Raw genomic sequence first — 23085 nt, 5'->3', positions numbered from 1 at the left:
AGCCATGGAAACACATACTGGTGGCGCCCACTTTCTGCGCTGACTTTGAAGTCAGCTGTGCAGTTAGTGAGTCAGGGGAGTGTTTGTGACTTTTACGCACAAGCGCACCTCAGCACTCAGACACCCCACTCTGTAACTTTGTGTGGTGTACAACTGAATTTCAGACAGCTCTTTAATACCACATAGTGATTGACAAGTGTTTGTAAAGGGAGAGGTCAAGGTTTGCTGCTTGATTTTATACACCTCTCACTGAAAACACAATTATAGCACAGTTTTGGTGTCCCAGAGAAGACGCTCTAATGTTTCACATCCCAATCAGCGGATAAAAACTCAGGTCCCACCGAGATTTGAACTCGGATCGCTGGATTCAGAGTCCAGAGTGCTAACCATTACACCATGGAACCCCTGTGAGAGTGCATGAACTGCCTGATCATGGCAACCTGCCAAAAAGTATTCAGCCAATGGCTTCTTTTAAGATTACTGTCAATTGTGGAGAGGCTGATGCCATTTATGGCTCGAAAATGATGATCATGCTCAGTCAGTGAGTGAGCAGTGTTTGTGACTCATACGCACAAGTATAAGCTCTTTAGTAGCACATAGCCAGGGGCACAGAAAGGGATTGGCAAGAATACCAGAGGTGCAAAACACCAGCTACTGGTAGACAGAACAGTCAGCCGAGACTGCAAGACCAGACTGACCAACCTGTGCACTGCCTGGATTGATTACAAGAAGGCCTATGACTCAATGCCCCACAGCTGGATCCTGGAATGCTTAGAATTGTACAAGATCAACAGGACCCTAAGAGCCTTCATCAGGAACTCAATGGGGATGTGGCGTACAACACTAGAGGCCAACTCCAAGCCCATAGCACAAGTCACCATCAAGTGCGGGATCTACCAAGGAGATGCTCTGTCCCCACTGCTGTTCTGCATAGGCCTGAACCCCCTCAGTGAGATCATTAACAAGACTGGCTACGGATACCGACTACGGAACGGAGCAGTTGTCAGCCACCTCCTGTACATGGATGACATCAAGCTGTATGCCAAGAGTGAACGAGACATCGATTCACTGATCCACACTACCAGGCTATACAGCAATGACATTGGAATGTCGTTCGGACTGGAGAAGTGTAGTCGAATGGTAACGAAGAGAGGGAAGGTAGTCAGAACTGAGGGGATTGAACTACCAGAAGGCAACATTGCAGACATAGAGGACAGTTACAAGTACCTGGGGATCCCGCAGGCGAATGGGAACCATGAAGAGGCCGCTAGAAAGGCTGCAACCACCAAGTACCTGCAGAGGGTCAGGCAAGTCCTGAGGAGTCAGCTGAACGGTAAGAACAAGATCCGGGCCATCAACACCTACGCCCTGCCCGTGATCAGGTACCCTGCTGGGGTAATAGGCTGGCCAAAGGAGGAGATAGAAGCCACTGACATAAAGACAAGAAAGCTCCTTACCATGCATGGAGGGTTTCACCCCAAGTCCAGCACCCTGAGGCTGTACGCTAAGCGGAAGGAAGGGGGCCGGGGACTGGTGAGTGTCAGCACCACAGTCCAGGATGAGACAACGAACATCCAAGAATACATTGGGAAGATGGCCCCAACTGACCGAGTGCTCAGTGAATACCTCAGGCAGCAGAAACCCAAGAAAGAGGAGGGAGACGAGGAACCATCATGGAAGGACAGGGCCCTGCACGGTATGTACCACCGGCAGATAGAGGAGGTGGCTGACATCCAGAAATCCTACCAGTGGCTGGACAAAGCTGGACTGAAAGACAGCACAGAGGCACTAATCATGGCAGCACAAGAACAAGCTCTGAGTACAAGATCCATAGAGGCTGGGGTCTATCACACCAGGCAAGACCCCAGGTGCAGGCTGTGTAAAGATGCTCCAGAGACAATCCAGCACATAACAGCAGGGTGCAAGATGCTAGCAGGCAAGGCATACATGGAACGCCATAACCAAGTGGCCGGCATAGTGTACAGGAACATCTGTGCCGAGTATAACCTGGAAGTCCCGAGGTCAAAATGGGAGATGCCCCCAAGGGTGGTGGAGAATGACCGAGCTAAGATCCTGTGGGACTTCCAGATACAGACGGACAAAATGGTGGTGGCTAACCAACCGGACATAGTGGTGGTAGACAAACAGAAGAAGACGGCCGTAGTGATCGATGTAGCGGTTCCGAATGACAGCAATATCAGGAAGAAGGAACACGAGAAGCTGGAGAAATACCAAGGGCTCAGAGAAGAGCTCGAGAGGATGTGGAGGGTGAAGGTGACGGTGGTCCCCGTGGTAATCGGAGCACTAGGTGCGGTGACTCCCAAGCTAGGCGAGTGGCTCCAGCAGATCCCGGGAACAACATCGGAGATCTCTGTCCAGAAGAGCGCAGTCCTAGGAACAGCTAAGATACTGCGCAGGACCCTCAAGCTCCCAGGCCTCTGGTAGAGGACCCGAGCTTGAAGGATAAACCGCCCGCAGGGGCGAGATGGGTGTTTTTTATATATATATATATATATATATATATATATATATATATATATATATCTATTGTTTTATATACTGTTGATTATAAGATGAAAAATCAATTTAAAAAACTAGAGAAATTATCCCAGTAAAATGCAACACAGTCCCTTCCCTGGCAATCTTTCACCATACACTCAAAGAAATGATGTAAAGAAAACATTTACTTTACCCTGAAATCCTGACTCATGCCTGTACTGAAGTTGTGGACAGTTCACTTCTAAAACAAAAAAACCCTTTTTACATGACAGTGAAAGCTGTGATCATAAGATGCAAATATTAAACCCAAAGGTTACCTGAATGAATTTCCTAGTTTGAGTTTGTCTCCACCTGCTGGGCATCAGAAGTGTTTAGGATGGAGGATGTATTTGCAGCTGTCCTGCAGGTGGAGGTGGTGTAGGACAAGCAGAGCAGCAGGTTTGTGAGCGTGTTTAACGTCAATTAAAAAGACAAAGAAGGACTGATGAGGCTGCTGTGTGAGGTAGAGACAGGTATAAGGGTGTATATAAAGATTGGGTCTCGCTGTATTGCTCAGGCTGCTCTACAGCATCTATTCACAGGCACGATCCCACTACTGAGCGACACGGGGGCTTTGACCTGCTCCGTCTCCGACCTGGGCCGGTGCACCCCTCCTTAGGCGACCTGGTGGTCCCGGGCTCCCCCAGGATCACCATATCGATGCCGAACTTAGTGTGGACACCCGATCGACATAGCCTGCTGCAGCTCAGAGCTCCTGAGCTCAAACGATCCTCCAACCTCAGCCTTCCGGTAGCTTGGATTACAGGCACGCGCCACCGCACCCGGCGAGAAGCAGCTACGTTAACAAGGCTTTTAACTATATCTGAGGTGACATCGTCACATAAACGTCCTGCCCATCATTAGCCAAGTTGTAATGCAATAAGTTATTAGATAGAGAGATTGATTGATTGATTGATTTAGTTTGTCTCCACCTGCTGGGCGGCAGGAGTGTTTAGGGTGGAGGATGTAGTTGCAGGTGGAGGTGGTGCAGGACAAGCAGAGCAGCAGGTTTGTGAGTGTTTTTGACGTCAATTAAAAATATAAATAAGGGCTGATGAGGCTGCTGTGTGAGGTAGAGACAGGTATAATGGTGTGTATAAAGATTGGGTCTCGCTGTATTGCTCAGGCTGCGCTACAGCATCTATTCACAGGCGCGATCCCACTACTGAGCAGCACGGGGGCTTTGACCTGCTCCATCTCCGACCAGGGCTGGTGCACCCCTCTTTAGACGACCTGGTGGTCCCGGGCTCCCCCAGGATCACCATATCGATGCCGAACTTAGCGCGGACACCCGATCGACACAGCCTGCTGCAGCTCAGAGCTCCTAAGCTCAAACGATCCTCCAACCTCAGCCTCCCAGTAGCTTGGATGACAGGCACGCGCCACCGCACCCGGCGAGAAGCAGCTACGTTCACAGGAAGTTTTACTTCATTCATGTGAGCTCATCAGGTTAGTGCCCATCATCAGCCAAGATGAAATGCTGTAAAAATAAAAAACCTAATCATTTCAAAATGAGGAAGTCAGCACAGTAATAACAGGTTGTTTTTTTTTGTTGGTTTTTTTTTCTTTGACCAAGCAAAAACATGACATAGCCTTTTTAATAAGCCGAAGGACAGCGTATGTGTACGTGTGTGTTTGTATATTATTGTTTTGTGTGTACACTGTCAGAAATACAATAAAAATGTTGAAGGATTTTTACTCAGTGTTTACAATTTTCGCAAGTATCTGATTGAATTGATGACAGCCTCTCATATTTTCATGCCATGACATGGGATGGGACCAGTCCTTATTTTGGGATAATTGGAGTAAATAAGAAAGATTGTTTCAACTTGCTGAAAGTTTTGACTTCACAAAATCAGGTTTTTAGCACATCAGTGTCAATGTGAGCACATTCAAAGATGCACACATTTAGTTGTGCACCAGTAATCAGCTTCCTGTAGTGAATTTTATTAGAATTATGTAGAATGTTGTTACAGTGTACATGATTATAAAATCCACTAAAGTTCAGGGATGAACGGTGCACAACTGTGATAAGCAAGTTGTGAGAAACCTCGTGGTTTAACCAAATTTCAAGTGTATGTTGTCACAATATGAAGGAGAGCAAAGCTTCAATGTCAGAAGTGGGATTGGAACCCACGCCTCCAGAGGAGACTGCGACCTGAACGCAGCGCCTTAGACCGCTCGGCCATCCTGACGTACTGCATATCACTTTCGTGGAGGTTACAGCTTTAGATACTTGGGAAGACACAAACGTTATACTCAACATAACACATATAGCAGCTGTTCAGCCATGGAAACACATACTGGTGGCGCCCACTTTCTGCGCTGACTTTGAAGTCAGCTGTGCAGTTAGTGAGTCAGGGGAGTGTTTGTGACTTTTACGCACAAGCGCACCTCAGCACTCAGACACCCCACTCTGTAACTTTGTGTGGTGTACAACTGAATTTCAGACAGCTCTTTAATACCACATAGTGATTGACAAGTGTTTGTAAAGGGAGAGGTCAAGGTTTGCTGCTTGATTTTATACACCTCTCACTGAAAACACAATTATAGCACAGTTTTGGTGTCCCAGAGAAGACGCTCTAATGTTTCACATCCCAATCAGCGGATAAAAACTCAAGTCCCACTGAGATTTGAACTCGGATCGCTGGATTCAGAGTCCAGAGTGCTAACCATTACACCATGGAACCCCTGTGAGAGTGCATGAACTGCCTGATCATGGCAACCTGCCAAAAAGTATTCAGCCAATGGCTTCTTTTAAGATTACTGTCAATTGTGGAGAGGCTGATGCCATTTATGGCTCGAAAATGATGATCATGCTCAGTCAGTGAGTGAGCAGTGTTTGTGACTCATACGCACAAGTATAAGCTCTTTAGTAGCACATAGCCAGGGGCACAGAAAGGGATTGGCAAGAATACCAGAGGTGCAAAACACCAGCTACTGGTAGACAGAACAGTCAGCCGAGACTGCAAGACCAGACTGACCAACCTGTGCACTGCCTGGATTGATTACAAGAAGGCCTATGACTCAATGCCCCACAGCTGGATCCTGGAATGCTTAGAATTGTACAAGATCAACAGGACCTTAAGAGCCTTCATCAGGAACTCAATGGGGATGTGGCGTACAACACTAGAGGCCAACTCCAAGCCCATAGCACAAGTCACCATCAAGTGCGGGATCTACCAAGGAGATGCTCTGTCCCCACTGCTGTTCTGCATAGGCCTGAACCCCCTCAGTGAGATCATTAACAAGACTGGCTACGGATACCGACTACGGAACGGAGCAGTTGTCAGCCACCTCCTGTACATGGATGACATCAAGCTGTATGCCAAGAGTGAACGAGACATCGATTCACTGATCCACACTACCAGGCTATACAGCAATGACATTGGAATGTCGTTCGGACTGGAGAAGTGTAGTCGAATGGTAACGAAGAGAGGGAAGGTAGTCAGAACTGAGGGGATTGAACTACCAGAAGGCAACATTGCAGACATAGAGGACAGTTACAAGTACCTGGGGATCCCGCAGGCGAATGGGAACCATGAAGAGGCCGCTAGAAAGGCTGCAACCACCAAGTACCTGCAGAGGGTCAGGCAAGTCCTGAGGAGTCAGCTGAACGGTAAGAACAAGATCCGGGCCATCAACACCTACGCCCTGCCCGTGATCAGGTACCCTGCTGGGGTAATAGGCTGGCCAAAGGAGGAGATAGAAGCCACTGACATAAAGACAAGAAAGCTCCTTACCATGCATGGAGGGTTTCACCCCAAGTCCAGCACCCTGAGGCTGTACGCTAAGCGGAAGGAAGGGGGCCGGGGACTGGTGAGTGTCAGCACCACAGTCCAGGATGAGACAACGAACATCCAAGAATACATTGGGAAGATGGCCCCAACTGACCGAGTGCTCAGTGAATACCTCAGGCAGCAGAAACCCAAGAAAGAGGAGGGAGACGAGGAACCATCATGGAAGGACAGGGCCCTGCACGGTATGTACCACCGGCAGATAGAGGAGGTGGCTGACATCCAGAAATCCTACCAGTGGCTGGACAAAGCTGGACTGAAAGACAGCACAGAGGCACTAATCATGGCAGCACAAGAACAAGCTCTGAGTACAAGATCCATAGAGGCTGGGGTCTATCACACCAGGCAAGACCCCAGGTGCAGGCTGTGTAAAGATGCTCCAGAGACAATCCAGCACATAACAGCAGGGTGCAAGATGCTAGCAGGCAAGGCATACATGGAACGCCATAACCAAGTGGCCGGCATAGTGTACAGGAACATCTGTGCCGAGTATAACCTGGAAGTCCCGAGGTCAAAATGGGAGATGCCCCCAAGGGTGGTGGAGAATGACCGAGCTAAGATCCTGTGGGACTTCCAGATACAGACGGACAAAATGGTGGTGGCTAACCAACCGGACATAGTGGTGGTAGACAAACAGAAGAAGACGGCCGTAGTGATCGATGTAGCGGTTCCGAATGACAGCAATATCAGGAAGAAGGAACACGAGAAGCTGGAGAAATACCAAGGGCTCAGAGAAGAGCTCGAGAGGATGTGGAGGGTGAAGGTGACGGTGGTCCCCGTGGTAATCGGAGCACTAGGTGCGGTGACTCCCAAGCTAGGCGAGTGGCTCCAGCAGATCCCGGGAACAACATCGGAGATCTCTGTCCAGAAGAGCGCAGTCCTAGGAACAGCTAAGATACTGCGCAGGACCCTCAAGCTCCCAGGCCTCTGGTAGAGGACCCGAGCTTGAAGGATAAACCGCCCGCAGGGGCGAGATGGGTGTTTTTATATATATATATATATATATATATATATATATATATATATATATATATATATATATATATATATATTGTTTTATATACTGTTGATTATAAGATGAAAAATCAATTTAAAAAACTAGAGAAATTATCCCAGTAAAATGCAACACAGTCCCTTCCCTGGCAATCTTTCACCATACACTCAAAGAAATGATGTAAAGAAAACATTTACTTTACCCTGAAATCCTGACTCATGCCTGTACTGAAGTTGTGGACAGTTCACTTCTAAAACAAAAAAACCCTTTTTACATGACAGTGAAAGCTGTGATCATAAGATGCAAATATTAAACCCAAAGGTTACCTGAATGAATTTCCTAGTTTGAGTTTGTCTCCACCTGCTGGGCATCAGAAGTGTTTAGGATGGAGGATGTATTTGCAGCTGTCCTGCAGGTGGAGGTGGTGTAGGACAAGCAGAGCAGCAGGTTTGTGAGCGTGTTTAACGTCAATTAAAAAGACAAAGAAGGACTGATGAGGCTGCTGTGTGAGGTAGAGACAGGTATAAGGGTGTATATAAAGATTGGGTCTCGCTGTATTGCTCAGGCTGCTCTACAGCATCTATTCACAGGCACGATCCCACTACTGAGCGACACGGGGGCTTTGACCTGCTCCGTCTCCGACCTGGGCCGGTGCACCCCTCCTTAGGCGACCTGGTGGTCCCGGGCTCTCCCAGGATCACCATATCGATGCCGAACTTAGTGTGGACACCCGATCGACATAGCCTGCTGCAGCTCAGAGCTCCTGAGCTCAAACGATCCTCCAACCTCAGCCTTCCGGTAGCTTGGATTACAGGCACGCGCCACCGCACCCGGCGAGAAGCAGCTACGTTAACAAGGCTTTTAACTATATCTGAGGTGACATCGTCACATAAACGTCCTGCCCATCATTAGCCAAGTTGTAATGCAATAAGTTATTAGATAGAGAGATTGATTGATTGATTGATTGATTTAGTTTGTCTCCACCTGCTGGGCGGCAGGAGTGTTTAGGGTGGAGGATGTAGTTGCAGGTGGAGGTGGTGCAGGACAAGCAGAGCAGCAGGTTTGTGAGTGTTTTTGACGTCAATTAAAAATATAAATAAGGGCTGATGAGGCTGCTGTGTGAGGTAGAGACAGGTATAATGGTGTGTATAAAGATTGGGTCTCGCTGTATTGCTCAGGCTGCGCTACAGCGTCTATTCACAGGCGCGATCCCACTACTGAGCAGCACGGGGGCTTTGACCTGCTCCATCTCCGACCTGGGCTGGTGCACCCGTCTTTAGACGACCTGGTGGTCCCGGGCTCCCCCAGGATCACCATATCGATGCCGAACTTAGCGCGGACACCCGATCGACATAGCCTGCTGCAGCTCAGAGCTCCTGAGCTCAAACGATCCTCCAACCTCAGCCTTCCGGTAGCTTGGATTACAGGCACGCGCCACCGCACCCGGCGAGAAGCAGCTACGTTAACAAGGCTTTTAACTATATCTGAGGTGACATCGTCACATAAACGTCCTGCCCATCATTAGCCAAGTTGTAATGCAATAAGTTATTAGATAGAGAGATAGAGAGATTGATTGATTGATTGATTTAGTTTGTCTCCACCTGCTGGGCGGCAGGAGTGTTTAGGGTGGAGGATGTAGTTGCAGGTGGAGGTGGTGCAGGACAAGCAGAGCAGCAGGTTTGTGAGTGTTTTTGACGTCAATTAAAAATATAAATAAGGGCTGATGAGGCTGCTGTGTGAGGTAGAGACAGGTATAATGGTGTGTATAAAGATTGGGTCTCGCTGTATTGCTCAGGCTGCGCTACAGCATCTATTCACAGGCGCGATCCCACTACTGAGCAGCACGGGGGCTTTGACCTGCTCCGTCTCCGACCTGGGCTGGTGCACCCCTCTTTAGACGACCTGGTGGTCCCGGGCTCCCCCAGGATCACCATATCGATGCCGAACTTAGCGCGGACACCCGATCGACACAGCCTGCTGCAGCTCAGAGCTCCTAAGCTCAAACGATCCTCCAACCTCAGCCTCCCAGTAGCTTGGATGACAGGCACGCGCCACCGCACCCGGCGAGAAGCAGCTACGTTCACAGGAAGTTTTACTTTCATTCATGTGAGCTCATCAGATTAGTGCCCATCATCAGCCAAGATGAAATGCTGTAAAAATAAAAAACCTAATCATTTCAAAATGAGGAAGTCAGCACAGTAATAACAGGTTGTTTTTTTTTGTTGGGTTTTTTTTCTTTGACCAAGCAAAAACATGACATAGCCTTTTTAATAAGCCGAAGGACAGCGTATGTGTACGTGTGTGTTTGTATATTATTGTTTTGTGTGTACACTGTCAGAAATACAATAAAAATGTTGAAGGATTTTTACTCAGTGTTTACAATTTTCGCAAGTATCTGATTGAATTGATGACAGCCTCTCATATTTTCATGCCATGACATGGGATGGGACCAGTCCTTATTTTGGGATAATTGGAGTAAATAAGAAAGATTGTTTCAACTTGCTGAAAGTTTTGACTTCACAAAATCAGGTTTTTAGCACATCAGTGTCAATGTGAGCACATTCAAAGATGCACACATTTAGTTGTGCACCAGTAATCAGCTTCCTGTAGTGAATTTTATTAGAATTATGTAGAATGTTGTTACAGTGTACATGATTATAAAATCCACTAAAGTTCAGGGATGAACGGTGCACAACTGTGATAAGCAAGTTGTGAGAAACCTCGTGGTTTAACCAAATTTCAAGTGTATGTTGTCACAATATGAAGGAGAGCAAAGCTTCAATGTCAGAAGTGGGATTCGAACCCACGCCTCCGGAGGAGACTGCGACCTGAACGCAGCGCCTTAGACCGCTCGGCCATCCTGACGTACTGCATATCACTTTCGTGGAGGTTACAGCTTTAGATACTTGGGAAGACACAAACGTTATACTCAACATAACACATATAGCAGCTGTTCAGCCATGGAAACACATACTGGTGGCGCCCACTTTCTGCGCTGACTTTGAAGTCAGCTGTGCAGTTAGTGAGTCAGGGGAGTGTTTGTGACTTTTACGCACAAGCGCACCTCAGCACTCAGACACCCCACTCTGTAACTTTGTGTGGTGTACAACTGAATTTCAGACAGCTCTTTAATACCACATAGTGATTGACAAGTGTTTGTAAAGGGAGAGGTCAAGGTTTGCTGCTTGATTTTATACACCTCTCACTGAAAACACAATTATAGCACAGTTTTGGTGTCCCAGAGAAGACGCTCTAATGTTTCACATCCCAATCAGCGGATAAAAACTCAGGTCCCACCGAGATTTGAACTCGGATCGCTGGATTCAGAGTCCAGAGTGCTAACCATTACACCATGGAACCCCTGTGAGAGTGCATGAACTGCCTGATCATGGCAACCTGCCAAAAAGTATTCAGCCAATGGCTTCTTTTAAGATTACTGTCAATTGTGGAGAGGCTGATGCCATTTATGGCTCGAAAATGATGATCATGCTCAGTCAGTGAGTGAGCAGTGTTTGTGACTCATACGCACAAGTATAAGCTCTTTAGTAGCACATAGCCAGGGGCACAGAAAGGGATTGGCAAGAATACCAGAGGTGCAAAACACCAGCTACTGGTAGACAGAACAGTCAGCCGAGACTGCAAGACCAGACTGACCAACCTGTGCACTGCCTGGATTGATTACAAGAAGGCCTATGACTCAATGCCCCACAGCTGGATCCTGGAATGCTTAGAATTGTACAAGATCAACAGGACCCTAAGAGCCTTCATCAGGAACTCAATGGGGATGTGGCGTACAACACTAGAGGCCAACTCCAAGCCCATAGCACAAGTCACCATCAAGTGCGGGATCTACCAAGGAGATGCTCTGTCCCCACTGCTGTTCTGCATAGGCCTGAACCCCCTCAGTGAGATCATTAACAAGACTGGCTACGGATACCGACTACGGAACGGAGCAGTTGTCAGCCACCTCCTGTACATGGATGACATCAAGCTGTATGCCAAGAGTGAACGAGACATCGATTCACTGATCCACACTACCAGGCTATACAGCAATGACATTGGAATGTCGTTCGGACTGGAGAAGTGTAGTCGAATGGTAACGAAGAGAGGGAAGGTAGTCAGAACTGAGGGGATTGAACTACCAGAAGGCAACATTGCAGACATAGAGGACAGTTACAAGTACCTGGGGATCCCGCAGGCGAATGGGAACCATGAAGAGGCCGCTAGAAAGGCTGCAACCACCAAGTACCTGCAGAGGGTCAGGCAAGTCCTGAGGAGTCAGCTGAACGGTAAGAACAAGATCCGGGCCATCAACACCTACGCCCTGCCCGTGATCAGGTACCCTGCTGGGGTAATAGGCTGGCCAAAGGAGGAGATAGAAGCCACTGACATAAAGACAAGAAAGCTCCTTACCATGCATGGAGGGTTTCACCCCAAGTCCAGCACCCTGAGGCTGTACGCTAAGCGGAAGGAAGGGGGCCGGGGACTGGTGAGTGTCAGCACCACAGTCCAGGATGAGACAATGAACATCCAAGAATACATTGGGAAGATGGCCCCAACTGACCGAGTGCTCAGTGAATACCTCAGGCAGCAGAAACCCAAGAAAGAGGAGGGAGACGAGGAACCATCATGGAAGGACAGGGCCCTGCACGGTATGTACCACCGGCAGATAGAGGAGGTGGCTGACATCCAGAAATCCTACCAGTGGCTGGACAAAGCTGGACTGAAAGACAGCACAGAGGCACTAATCATGGCAGCACAAGAACAAGCTCTGAGTACAAGATCCATAGAGGCTGGGGTCTATCACACCAGGCAAGACCCCAGGTGCAGGCTGTGTAAAGATGCTCCAGAGACAATCCAGCACATAACAGCAGGGTGCAAGATGCTAGCAGGCAAGGCATACATGGAACGCCATAACCAAGTGGCCGGCATAGTGTACAGGAACATCTGTGCCGAGTATAACCTGGAAGTCCCGAGGTCAAAATGGGAGATGCCCCCAAGGGTGGTGGAGAATGACCGAGCTAAGATCCTGTGGGACTTCCAGATACAGACGGACAAAATGGTGGTGGCTAACCAACCGGACATAGTGGTGGTAGACAAACAGAAGAAGACGGCCGTAGTGATCGATGTAGCGGTTCCGAATGACAGCAATATCAGGAAGAAGGAACACGAGAAGCTGGAGAAATACCAAGGGCTCAGAGAAGAGCTCGAGAGGATGTGGAGGGTGAAGGTGACGGTGGTCCCCGTGGTAATCGGAGCACTAGGTGCGGTGACTCCCAAGCTAGGCGAGTGGCTCCAGCAGATCCCGGGAACAACATCGGAGATCTCTGTCCAGAAGAGCGCAGTCCTAGGAACAGCTAAGATACTGCGCAGGACCCTCAAGCTCCCAGGCCTCTGGTAGAGGACCCGAGCTTGAAGGATAAACCGCCCGCAGGGGCGAGATGGGTGTTTTTTATATATATATATATATATATATATATATATATATATATATATATATATATATATATATATATATATATATATATTGTTTTATATACTGTTGATTATAAGATGAAAAATCAATTTAAAAAAATAGAGAAATTATCCCAGTAAAATGCAACACAGTCCCTTCCCTGGCAATCTTTCACCATACACTCAAAGAAATGATGTAAAGAAAACATTTACTTTACCCTGAAATCCTGACTCATGCCTGTACTGAAGTTGTGGACAGTTCACTTCTAAAACAAAAAAAACCCTTTTTACATGACAGTGAAAGCTGTGATCATAAGATGCAAATATTAAACCCAAAGGTTACCTGAATGAATGTCCTAGTTTGAGTTTGTCTCCACCTGCTGGGCATCAGAAGTGTTTAGGATGGAGGATGTATTTGCAGCTGTCCTGCAGGTGGAGGTGGTGTAGGACAAGCAGAGCAGCAGGTTTGTGAGCGTGTTTAACGTCAATTAAAAAGACAAAGAAGGACTGATGAGGCTGCTGTGTGAGGTAGAGACAGGTATAAGGGTGTATATAAAGATTGAGTCTCGCTGTATTGCTCAGGCTGCTCTACAGCATCTATTCACAGGCACGATCCCACTACTGAGCGACACGGGGGCTTTGACCTGCTCCGTCTCCGACCTGGGCCGGTGCACCCCTCCTTAGGTGACCTGGTGGTCCCGGGCTCCCCCAGGATCACCATATCGATGCCGAACTTAGCGTGGACACCAGACCGACATAGCCTGCTGCAGCTCAGAGCTCCTGAGCTCAAACGATCCTCCAACCTCAGCCTCCCAGTAGCTTGGATGACAGGCACACGCCACCGCACCCGGCGAGAAGCAGCTACGTTAACAAGGCTTTTAACTATGTCTGAGGTGACATCATCACATAAACGTCCTGCCCATCATTAGCCAAGTTGTAATGCAATAAGTTATTAGATAGAGAGATAGAGAGATTGATTGATTGATTGATTTAGTTTGTCTCCACCTGCTGGGCGGCAGGAGTGTTTAGGGTGGAGGATGTAGTTGCAGGTGGAGGTGGTGCAGGACAAGCAGAGCAGCAGGTTTGTGAGTGTTTTTGACGTCAATTAAAAATATAAATAAGGGCTGATGAGGCTGCTGTGTGAGGTAGAGACAGGTATAATGGTGTGTATAAAGATTGGGTCTCGCTGTATTGCTCAGGCTGCGCTACAGCGTCTATTCACAGGCGCAATCCCACTACTGAGCAGCACGGGGGCTTTGACCTGCTCCGTCTCCGACCTGGGCCGGTGCACCCCTCTTTAGATGACCTGGTGGTCCCGGGCTCCCCCAGGATCACCATATCGATGCCGAACTTAGCGCGGACACCCGATCGACACAGCCTGCTGCAGCTCAGAACTCCTAAGCTCAAACGATCCTCCAACCTCAGCCTCCCAGTAGCTTGGATGACAGGCACACGCCACCGCACCCGGCGAGAAGCAGCTACGTTCACAGGAAGTTTTACTTTCATTCATGTGAGCTCATCAGGTTAGTGCCCATCATCAGCCAAGATGAAATGCTGTAAAAATAAAAACCTAATCATTTCAAAATGAGGAAGTCAGCACAGTAATAACAGGTTGTTGTTTTTTGTTGGTTTTTTTTTTTTTGACCAAGCAAAAACATGACATAGCCTTTTTAATAAGCCGAAGGACAGCGTATGTGTACGTGTGTGTTTGTATATTATTGTTTTGTGTGTACACTGTCAGAAATACAATAAAAATGTTGAAGGATTTTTACTCAGTGTTTACAATTTTCGCAAGTATCTGATTGAATTGATGACAGCCTCTCATATTTTCATGCCATGACATGGGATGGGACCAGTCCTTATTTTGGGATAATTGGAGTAAATAAGAAAGATTGTTTCAACTTGCTGAAAGTTTTGACTTCACAAAATCAGGTTTTTAGCACATCAGTGTCAATGTGAGCACATTCAAAGATGCACACATTTAGTTGTGCACCAGTAATCAGCTTCCTGTAGTGAATTTTATTAGAATTATGTAGAATGTTGTTACAGTGTACATGATTATAAAATCCACTAAAGTTCAGGGATGAACGGTGCACAACTGTGATAAGCAAGTTGTGAGAAACCTCGTGGTTTAACCAAATTTCAAGTGTATGTTGTCACAATATGAAGGAGAGCAAAGCTTCAATGTCAGAAGTGGGATTGGAACCCACGCCTCTAGAGGAGACTGCGACCTGAACGCAGCGCCTTAGACCGCTCGGCCATCCTGACGTACTGCATAGCACTTTCGTGGAGGTTACAGCTTTAGATACTTGGGAAGACACAAACGTTATACTCAACATAACACATATAGCAGCTGTTCAGCCATGGAAACACATACTCGTGGCGCCCACTTTCTGCGCTGACTTTGAAGTCAGCTGTGCAGTTAGTGAGTCAGGGGAGTGTTTGTGACTTTTGCGCACCTCAGCACTCAGACACCCCACTCTGTAACTTTGTGTGGTGTACAACTGAATTTCAGACAGCTCTTTAATACCACATAGTGATTGACAAGTGTTTGTAAAGGGAGAGGTCAAGGTTTGCTGCTTGATTTTATACACCTCTCACTGAAAACACAATTATAGCACAGTTTTGGTGTCCCAGAGAAGACGCTCTATACTGTTGATTATAAGATGAAAAATCAATTTAAAAAAATAGAGAAATTATCCCAGTAAAATGCAACACAGTCCCTTCCCTGGCAATCTTTCACCATACACTCAAAGAAATGATGTAAAGAAAACATTTACTTTACCCTGAAATCCTGACTCATGCCTGTACTGAAGTTGTGGACAGTTCACTTCTAAAAAAAAAAAAAAACCCTTTTTACATGACAGTGAAAGCTGTGATCATAAGATGCAAATATTAAACCCAAAGGTTACCTGAATGAATGTCCTAGTTTGAGTTTGTCTCCACCTGCTGGGCATCAGAAGTGTTTAGGATGGAGGATGTATTTGCAGCTGTCCTGCAGGTGGAGGTGGTGTAGGACAAGCAGAGCAGCAGGTTTGTGAGCGTGTTTAACGTCAATTAAAAAGACAAAGAAGGACTGATGAGGCTGCTGTGTGAGGTCGAGACAGGTATAAGGGTGTATATAAAGATTGGGTCTCGCTGTATTGCTCAGGCTGCTCTACAGCATCTATTCACAGGCACGATCCCACTACTGAGCGACACGGGGGCTTTGACCTGCTCCGGCCGGTGCACCCCTCCTTAGACGACCTGGTGGTCCCGGGCTCCCCCAGGATCACCATATCGATGCCGAACTTAGCGTGGACACCCGATCGACATAGCCTGCTGCAGCTCAGAGCTCCTGAGCTCAAACGATCCTCCAACCTCAGCCTTCCGGTAGCTTGGATGACAGGCACGCGCCACCGCACCCGGCGAGAAGCAGCTACGTTAACAAGGCTGAGATGTCTGAGGTGACATCATCACATAAACGTCCTGCCCATCATTAGCCAAGTTGTAATGCAATAAGTTATTAGATAGAGAGATAGAGAGATAGATTGATTGATTGATTTAGTTTGTCTCCACCTGCTGGGCGGCAGGAGTGTTTAGGGTGGAGGATGTAGTTGCAGGTGGAGGTGGTGCAGGACAAGCAGAGCAGCAGGTTTGTGAGTGTTTTTAAATAAGGGCTGATGAGGCTGCTGTGTGAGGTAGAGACAGGTATAATGGTGTGTATAAAGATTGGGTCTCGCTGTATTGCTCAGGCTGCGCTACAGCGTCTATTCACAGGCGCGATCCCACTACTGAGCAGCACGGGGGCTTTGACCTGCTCCGTCTCCGACTGTGAAACTAATGTTTCACATCCCTATCAGCGGATAAAAACTCAGGTCCCACCGAGATTTGAACTCGGATCGCTGGATTCAGAGTCCAGAGTGCTAACCATTACACCATGGAACCCCTGTGAGAATGCGTGAACTGCCTGATCATGGCAACCTGCCAAAAAGTATTCAGCCAATGGCTTCTTTTAAGATTACTGTCAATTGTGGAGAGGCTGATGCCATTTATGGCTCGAAAATGATGATCATGCTGGAAGGGAAGTGGCTACGTTCACAGGGCTTTTAACTATGTCTGAGGTGACATCATGACACTAACCTGCTGCCCATCATTAGGAAAGTTGTAATGATGGGCAGCAAAGATGAGGAATGAATGGTGCACAATTGTTATATGCAAGTTTTTAGAAAGCTCGTGGTTAACCCAAGAGTATTTTGTCACAATATCAAGAAGAGTAAAGCTTCAACATCAGAAGTGGGATTTAAAGCCACGCCTCCAGAGGAGACTGCAACCTGAAGGCAGCGCCTTAGACCGCTCAGCCATTCTGACATTGCAGTGTCAGTTTGGTGGAAGTTACCACTGTTAGATACTTTGGAAGAAACAAACATTATCCTTCTCATAACACATATAGCAGCTGTTCAGCCATGGAAACGTAGTGCGAATAATCTACAATGTCATCCATACTGATCATTTGGCTGAATACTTTGCTGAATACAGGTGGCCATGACCTGACAGTTCATAGATCTTCACATCGGTTCCATGGTGTAATGGTTAGCACTCTGGACTTTGAATCCAGCGATCCGAGTTCAAATCTCGGTGGGACCTGGTTTTGGGGAGGTGAAACCATACTGCATGTCACGTAATGATAACTTGTGCAGGTATTTGGTCTAAGGCACTGCGTTCCGGTCGCAGTCTCCTCTGGAGGTGTTTGTTCAAATATAGCAGCTGTTCATCCATGTAAACATCGTGGCGCCCACTTTCTGTGCTGACTTTGAGGTCGGAAGAGGTTTGGAGCTGTGCAGTAAGAGAGTCAGCAGATTGTTTGCGACTTTTGCGCACAAGCGCACCTCAGCACTCGGATACTCCAATCTGTAACTTTGTGTGGGTTGTAACTGAATTTCAGACAGCTCTTTAGTACCACATAGTGACTGACAAGTGAAGGAACTCTTTAGTGATTGACAAGTGTTTTGTAAAGGCAGACATCATGGTTAGCTGCTTGATTTTATAAAGCTCTCACAGAAAACACAAGTCATACAGAAATTCAATGTGCCAGAGTAGACATGCAGTATGGTTTCACCCCCCAAAAATCAGGTCCCACCGATTTCACCAGATTTCACTCCATAAGAGTTTCCTCTTTTCAACACTCTCCCAATTCATCCAGTGACCCTGCTTGGCCAGCGCTATGGCTCTGGCGTGTCTTATTGTTTCCTCCTTTCGACACACCTCCTCCACCACCATTTTTTGACGTTCGGTTACAGATGCCTGTTGCCACCGAGGTTGCCAAGACCAAATCCTTCTCTGCCCTGTTGGACGCGACCCACCACGTCATAATGGCTCAGAGCCGATTTGGCCTGTAGCACAGACGTGGCTGGGGTCCAATTCCTCCCTGTTGCTAGGGTGGGAGCAGCGCCCCTCACTATGGGGTCCCACTCAGGGAGTGCAGTGTTGTTAATCCGCCTGAGGTCATTAGCCAAGTTTTGCCTTAGTTTTTCAAGTTGCCAGGTATCATTGAGGTCTACATTATACCACCGTCCCAGGCTCGTGATGGACATCTCTTAGACTGTTGGAATTGGTTCTCCACTGATATAGAATTGCCAGTTTCAAGTGTATTTTGTCACAACAGTAAGAAGTCTCCAAAGGTTGATTCTGTTCATCTGAATGTAGCGTTTTCAGTGGGAGAAACGTTTCATCACTCATCCAAGTGACTTCTTCAGTCTCAGCTGACTGCAGGTTTCCCCAATCTTATAAACAGTATATTTGCATAATGACTGAAAGCAGCCCCCTGAAGGAACAGTGGGCTTGGAGGTCAGTTCCTTCATCGTGATTATGCAAATTCTCATGACCATTGATCAAGAACCACTGATCAAAGACCCATGAGTACCAGTAAGAAAGAAGTGCAAAGATACAATTGTCAGAAGTGGGATTCGAACCCACGCCTCCAGGGGAGACTGCGACCTGAACGCAGCGCCTTAGACCGCTCGGCCATCCTGACATATTGAAACTGACCACTAGTTGAATAATCCCGCGCAGTTGCTGATTTCCATTCGTTCTATTCCATTCTATTCGTATTCCATTTGTATGTTAAGTGTATGTAATAAACAAAAACAAATAAAAATAATTACAAAGAAAATATATTGATTTAAAAGTTTGTGTTAAATGTTGTAAGTCACATCGAAATAGAAAGATCAGGTGTGGGTGGACAGGAATGATTAGATGTCAACAACTTGATTGGATGGCCAAAGTGTGAAATGTGACGTCCTGTGAGGGAAGCGTGAAAAAGCGTGAGCAGGTATAAAAATTAGGTAAAAAAAAGACATTCTGGGTTCTTCCATTTTTTTCTTTTGCGAGGTGAGCAGTTGGGAAGGTTGGATGTAAGAGGTTCACAGTTGAAAGTTCAAGCAGAGACGCTAGAGGGGGAACCACAGCCCAGTCTGTGAACTGGTTTCAAATGAATGCCCAGCTGCTTTCCTGTTGGGTGATTTTCATCAACACAGAACACGGGGATAAATGCATTTTTGGTTCCATCCTCTCTCCTCACCAATAAAATAAGAATAAAATCTGCATTAGCTCAACGTAGTTTAGTCAGATAAGTGTTGTTTACATACATAATTCTTTGGCGACCATAAACATGCACGTGTTATCATCAAATTTTGATGATTGACAAGTGTTTTGTAAAGGCAGACGTCATGGTTTGCTGCTTGATTTTATACGGCGTTCACTGAAAACACAATTCATACAGAAATTCAAAGTGCCAGAGAAGACATGTAGTATGGTTTCACCTCCAAAAAAAACAGGTCCTACCGAGATTTGAACTCGGATCGCTGGATTCAGAGTCCAGAGTGCTAACCATTACACCAGGATTTTAGGGAGTAGGCTCATCTTCACAATAATATGATATGGGTCGATTTGTCTACCTATCTACAACCTCTGGCGAAGCGGATGGCACAACACAGAAGAGCACAGAAGAGGTCAAGGCCCAGCCAAAAGTGAGTTTCAACAATGAGATGGGATTCATGATAAAAAAAGGGAAAATTTCAATGTGATGACATCCAAAGAGGGAGCTCGCAGTTCGCAGTTTTCATGCTGATGTTAAAGTCAGAGGAGGTTTAGAGATGTGGAGTCAGTGGGTCAGGAGAGTGTTTGTGACTATTAAGCACAAGCACAACTCAGCACTCAGACACCCCACCGTGTAACTTTGTGTGGTGTACAACTGAATTTCAGACAGCTCTTTAGCACCACATAGTGATTGACAAGTATTTGTAAAGACAGAGGTCATGGTTAGCTGCTTGATTTTATACACCTCTCACTGAAAACACAATTGTAGCACAGTTCTGGTGTGCCAGAGAAGACATGCAGAATGGTTTCACCTCCAAAAAGCAGGTCTCACCAATTTCTGAATTCAGATCACTGGATTCTAGGTCCACAGTGCTAACCAGTGGTTAGCACTGTGAAGCACTACTAAAAAAAAAGGTATGACTACCAGATTGTTGCACTGTGACAGCACCATACCAGACTGAACCAAAAAAAAAAAATGTGGGATAAAATAAGACAGATTATAGTTACTAAATGACTACAAATCACTTTAAATTTGAAAAAGGAAAGAAAATTAAAAGCAAAAAACAGAAATAAATAAATACATAAGAGAACAAAAGAAAAGAAAGACTCTAGCTCATAAGAGGGAAAAATTGATTGAAATGATCAAAAACCTCACCTTATGATAGTTCTTCTTTTAAATACAATATTTGAGCGAGCTGACTGGAATTTTCTCGATACTGTTAGATAATAATCATATATTGTTATATTTGTGTCTTTAAAAAAAGATAATTCCTCAGTGGACAGTTAACTCCTGATAAACCTTTTTACAAGACAGTCATTCAAATCTGTGGTTATAACTTATAACCACAGATTTGAATGACTACCTGAGGTGACACAGGCTCACCAAAATTCAAAAATAGAAGATTGGAAAATTGTTACCTGTTCTTCATATTCTATAAAATAATATGTTTTTAGTTGCTGTCTGTGAGGCCCACATTTAATGAGCTGGATTTACAAAAACATAGTAAGTATTTCAGCTGAGCCCATGATAATGCAGAATAACATTGGCGGGGGATTTTTCACTTGAATGAATACTTTTAATTTTGAAATTTAAATTGGATTTTTTAAATACATTTTAAAAATTGTACAGTTTATTTGTAGTATAATATAGTATTGTAGGTACTTTCATAAAACATGTAAACACTTCCTCATCACCCCTCCTTGTCATTTAGTGGTTAAAGGATTGTCATGATAGTGAGACATTGCTAATGAAGCTGTAAAACTTGAGAAGGCCACATAAGAGTACAAATCTGTGATTTAGTTACAAAATAGCATATTTTATTGTACCTGGTGTACCAGGTAACTGAAAGTGATATTGCTGCAGGGTGAACTACAGTATAATTATTACCTAGAATTAATCTCACTGGATCTCCTGAGTATGGGTGTGTAACTGTAAAATACAGACAAGGAAAAGCCAACAGGACGTGTCCTAGTAAAGTGCTGCAAAACTATGTGCTGGCATAACAATTTCAGTGCTCCTTGTTAGTGAAGCTCAAGATCACTGTCTAATACAGGGGTCTCAAACTCACAGTCTGGGGGCCACTTCCGGCCCACATCACCCCTATTTGCATTGACGTGAAGAAATATAATGCACTTTGGCCCTTGAAGTTACTTTTCTTTGTTAGGGAGGATTTTTTTATTGTTCAGTGCAATGTTAAAATAAGTTCTTTAAAAAGCAAAAAAATTATTTAATACAAAGGCAATATGAGCAGAGAGCACAAACGTGTTGAGGGATTGGCTGTGTTAGCTCAGTGAGAGAGTTATTTGTAAAGAAAACAATTTTCACTAGCATTCAAAAACTTATGTGTACACTTATGTCTGCATTTTTACTTTGTTAAGTAGAAGCAAAATTAAAAGTGCTGGCACGTGTCTGGCCATAAAGAGAGTACCAATTTGTTTTTTTGGTAGTCAATGAAAGGCTTCAGTTAGTTAAGAGTGAGAAAAAAATTGTGTTCACATTTGCAGTTTTTTCTTGCTATACAATATTTGAAATAAAAAAACCCCCACACTACATTTTCAGAAATATTTGTGGATGTTTTCTTGTTTGTTTGTTTCTTGTACTACTTAAGCACTAAAGTGGGCCTCACATGAGATGTCAGTGCCAGCAGTGGCCCTGACATCTTACATTATTTTCACCCTCTTCGTTGTAAATGTTAAATTCACCTTGAAGAGGTGATTGATCAGAAAAAAAAAAGTACACTACTTTAAAATGATGGTTCCCTCTAAAAGGATAAAGTCAAGCACCCAGACCCCCACTTTAGGCATCAAAAGTTACATTTTTCCTTTAATACTGAAGACTCACAGATTTTACCAGGTCTTTACACACACACACACACACACACACACACACACACACACACACACACACACACACACACACACACACACACACACACACACACACACTGTGCATTATTTACATGTCATTGCTTGGATTTGAAAAAAAATATTTCTCCATTGTCAATAGATGGACAAGGAGAGAGCTCGAAAAAGCTGGTTTGCATTGTCTGCTCACGTGAGGTAGCAAGAAGGACAACCCAGCATACCTGAAGATGTTTATTACACGGAGTCTTCTTAATATTTTTATCTGTTTTTATTAATGATTTAATTAAAATGTTTTGACGGACTTGACCCACATTTCCAATTTATTAGAATGATCTTCTGTTTGCCATTTCTTTGGGTTTTCCTCCACAGTGTTACATCTGAGTACTTAGAAAACCTTACAGCTGAGTAATGTGTGAGCAGATACAATTAATTTTTAGTCTGTCTTCATTCAGTCTTACTGAGATTGACTATTTTTCCTTGCTGAGCAGTCTTGCTGTAATATGGAAGTTTGATTTGTGGTGGAGCTGTAATCTGCAAATACAGTCTGCATCTCCACCTGTTCATTTATTTTTGAGGCTGTTCATTGGTTTCCTTGAGTGCCTTGCAAAAGGTGCTTACACCTCTGGTGCGGTGGTTATGTTATGATGAGTGTAAAAACAAAGAATTACCTGATTTTTTTTTTTTTATCTGATCTTTGTTTCTGAGAAAAATGAGATCCACATAAGAGGACATTTGTTTTAAATTTTGATAGACTAGTGGCGTTACAGTAACTACGTTATTATTGTGGTAACGAGCACGGTAACTAGTTATTATCGCCAAAATCAGGAACGCGTTAGTCGTTACTGGGATTTAGATAGGGTC

General features: G+C 45.4%; 17 non-coding genes across 17 annotated transcripts; 1 reads left to right on the top strand and 16 right to left on the bottom strand.

Annotated features, from left to right (window-relative positions):
* Nucleotides 1-332: 332 nt before the first annotated feature.
* Nucleotides 333-404, bottom strand: trnaq-cug (transfer RNA glutamine (anticodon CUG)). Its single transcript has one exon. It is a non-coding gene; the product is annotated as a tRNA-Gln (tRNA).
* Nucleotides 405-3026: 2622 nt separating this feature from the next.
* On the bottom strand, nucleotides 3027-3325 carry LOC146371684 (signal recognition particle RNA). The gene has a single exon (XR_014802852.1).
* A 310-nt stretch (nucleotides 3326-3635) lies between these two features.
* Nucleotides 3636-3934, bottom strand: LOC146371683 (signal recognition particle RNA). Its single transcript, XR_014802871.1, has one exon.
* A 716-nt stretch (nucleotides 3935-4650) lies between these two features.
* Nucleotides 4651-4733, bottom strand: trnal-cag (transfer RNA leucine (anticodon CAG)). Its single transcript has one exon. It is a non-coding gene; the product is annotated as a tRNA-Leu (tRNA).
* A 423-nt stretch (nucleotides 4734-5156) lies between these two features.
* Nucleotides 5157-5228, bottom strand: trnaq-cug (transfer RNA glutamine (anticodon CUG)). Its single transcript has one exon. It is a non-coding gene; the product is annotated as a tRNA-Gln (tRNA).
* Nucleotides 5229-7865: 2637 nt separating this feature from the next.
* LOC146371680 (signal recognition particle RNA) lies at nucleotides 7866-8164 on the bottom strand. Its single transcript, XR_014802858.1, has one exon.
* A 314-nt stretch (nucleotides 8165-8478) lies between these two features.
* LOC146371679 (signal recognition particle RNA) lies at nucleotides 8479-8777 on the bottom strand. The gene has a single exon (XR_014802874.1).
* Nucleotides 8778-9095: 318 nt separating this feature from the next.
* On the bottom strand, nucleotides 9096-9394 carry LOC146371678 (signal recognition particle RNA). The gene has a single exon (XR_014802859.1).
* A 717-nt stretch (nucleotides 9395-10111) lies between these two features.
* On the bottom strand, nucleotides 10112-10194 carry trnal-cag (transfer RNA leucine (anticodon CAG)). Its single transcript has one exon. It is a non-coding gene; the product is annotated as a tRNA-Leu (tRNA).
* Nucleotides 10195-10617: 423 nt separating this feature from the next.
* On the bottom strand, nucleotides 10618-10689 carry trnaq-cug (transfer RNA glutamine (anticodon CUG)). The gene has a single exon. It is a non-coding gene; the product is annotated as a tRNA-Gln (tRNA).
* A 2647-nt stretch (nucleotides 10690-13336) lies between these two features.
* Nucleotides 13337-13635, bottom strand: LOC146371675 (signal recognition particle RNA). Its single transcript, XR_014802873.1, has one exon.
* Nucleotides 13636-13953: 318 nt separating this feature from the next.
* On the bottom strand, nucleotides 13954-14252 carry LOC146371674 (signal recognition particle RNA). The gene has a single exon (XR_014802866.1).
* Nucleotides 14253-14968: 716 nt separating this feature from the next.
* trnal-cag (transfer RNA leucine (anticodon CAG)) lies at nucleotides 14969-15051 on the bottom strand. The gene has a single exon. It is a non-coding gene; the product is annotated as a tRNA-Leu (tRNA).
* Nucleotides 15052-15905: 854 nt separating this feature from the next.
* On the bottom strand, nucleotides 15906-16192 carry LOC146371672 (signal recognition particle RNA). Its single transcript, XR_014802878.1, has one exon.
* A 446-nt stretch (nucleotides 16193-16638) lies between these two features.
* trnaq-cug (transfer RNA glutamine (anticodon CUG)) lies at nucleotides 16639-16710 on the bottom strand. Its single transcript has one exon. It is a non-coding gene; the product is annotated as a tRNA-Gln (tRNA).
* Nucleotides 16711-17337: 627 nt separating this feature from the next.
* trnaq-uug (transfer RNA glutamine (anticodon UUG)) lies at nucleotides 17338-17409 on the top strand. Its single transcript has one exon. It is a non-coding gene; the product is annotated as a tRNA-Gln (tRNA).
* Nucleotides 17410-18713: 1304 nt separating this feature from the next.
* trnal-cag (transfer RNA leucine (anticodon CAG)) lies at nucleotides 18714-18796 on the bottom strand. The gene has a single exon. It is a non-coding gene; the product is annotated as a tRNA-Leu (tRNA).
* Between the last annotated feature and the right edge of the window lie 4289 nt (nucleotides 18797-23085).

Source organism: Perissodus microlepis, chromosome 15 (genome assembly GCF_051167445.1).
Source record: "Perissodus microlepis isolate ML-2025 ecotype Zambia chromosome 15, ASM5116744v1, whole genome shotgun sequence".
Taxonomy (NCBI): Eukaryota; Metazoa; Chordata; class Actinopteri; order Cichliformes; family Cichlidae; genus Perissodus; species Perissodus microlepis.
This window is presented reverse-complemented; position numbering and strand designations above follow the sequence as displayed.